Here is a 1,840-nt window from a genome sequence, read left to right as displayed (position 1 = left end):
TGCGTGTGAGATTTGCACGGTTCAAGAGATTAGCGGGAGGGAAAGACGACCATAAAAGTTACGTCTCTCAGTCAAAGGTCCCAGTGTAGTGAATTAACATGTTTCTGTTACTGTTATCGGTTTATCTGGACATATCGCAAAACCTAACACGCTCCACAGACCCAGCGGAAATTTAATAGATTGCGCCCCACTACACTCAAACCTCAGAGGCCTTCCAGCGGTTGAATTTATGCTTCCAAATGAATTCCAGGAGTGAGTGAGACAACGGAACAACACACTGACCAGCCAGCCAATACTGTACTGCCTCACACTCACGCTCACGGGGACGGCTGACTGGAAAGGAAGGGGAGGGGGACGGTAGGGACGAGAGTGAGGGGAGGGAGGGAGAAGGAGGAGGAATAGTACTGAGGAGAGAGAGAAAAGATGGAGTGGGAAGGTAGTAAGGGAGGACGGGGATTGGTAGGGATAGTGAGGGAGGAGGGAGAAGGGGCTAAGAATGGTAGTGAGAGAGGAGACAGAAGAGTGAGAGGGGGGAGAGTGAGGAAAGGGTGGGGAAAGGGTAGAAAGGGAGAAGGGAGACTAGAGGAGAGGCAGTATGAGGGAGTGATAGAGAAGGGGGGGGTGTTGTGATGTAATACAAAACCGTCTCTTCTCCCTCCTGTGGTGTGTGTGCGGTCACCATACCTTGCCCCTCCTTCAGTATATTCGATCTCACGTTATATTCCACGTAGATAGACTGGTTGCAAAATATTCTGGCTCACAATCAATTCCCCGTTGGTATTTAGGTTAGTTGCAAAATACTATATCTTATATTTCATTCTGTGTAGACGTCAAAGTTAGCTGGAAGCACAGATTTGGTTATACAACTGCGGGTTTGTTATAACTTGACAAAGATGCCTAACCCCTTCCAGCTCAGTCGATGGCTAAATAGTCAGATTGGAGGGTGGATTTGACAAGTAACCATGGAAACTTGTTCGATCTTATACCAAATGTTCATAGATTTTCATGCAACTACGACTTTTTATTTAAGTTGCAAGAACGGCCCAGCTCCGGCCGACTATGTTGCAGTTCCTGGTAATTGTCGCTTTCATCTGTCAAGGCTTTAAAAGACTGATAAGATCGATTAGAAGGTGCCTGAGGTGGGGAGGCGGGGAGTAAACGTGAGGCAGGGGAGGTCAGGAAAGGGCAATGAAGGGAGAGGCACAGCAGGGCAGGGAAGGTCAGTGAAGGGAGAGGCAGAACAGGGCAGAGAAGGGTAGGACAGATTAAGGCGAAGCATAGCAGGGCAGGGCAGAGCAGAGCAGAGCGAGGCAAAAGAGACTGGGGTCAGGCAGGATGGACTCGAATAGGGTAGAGCAGGGCGGAGGCAAAGCAGGGTGGAGTAGGGCAAGATAAAATGAAATAGGACAGGGCGGGAACAGTGCAGGGTGAAGCAGGGCATGGGACGGCAGGGCAGGACAAAGCAGTGCAAAGAAGGGAGGGGAAAGAGAGAACAAGGCAAATGAGAGTAGGGAGGGGAAAGGAAGGGCAGGGTAGAGCAGAGCAGGGAGGGACAAGGGAGGGCAGGGCAGAACAGAGTAGGGCGGGAGCATAGTAGGAAGGAGCAAGGGAAGGCAGGGCAGGGCAGAACAGAGTAGGGCGGGAGCATAGTAGGAAGGAGCAAGAGAAGGCAGGGCAGATCAGGTTTGTAAGACCATGGCTGGAGATGAAGGTGGAAGAGAGAACTGCGGTCAGAGAAAAAAAATATGTGAATCCAAGAGGAACATCCAGGGTGGGAGAGGACAGGGAGTAATTCAGGTATCAGGTATAAGGTGCAAGATATCATGAGGAGAGGGGAACG

The sequence above is a fragment of the Coenobita brevimanus genome, chromosome 80, assembly GCF_032717465.1.
Source record: "Coenobita brevimanus isolate Jiangsu-jjx chromosome 80, ASM3271746v2, whole genome shotgun sequence".
Lineage (NCBI taxonomy): Eukaryota > Metazoa > Arthropoda > Malacostraca > Decapoda > Coenobitidae > Coenobita > Coenobita brevimanus.
This window is presented reverse-complemented; position numbering follows the sequence as displayed.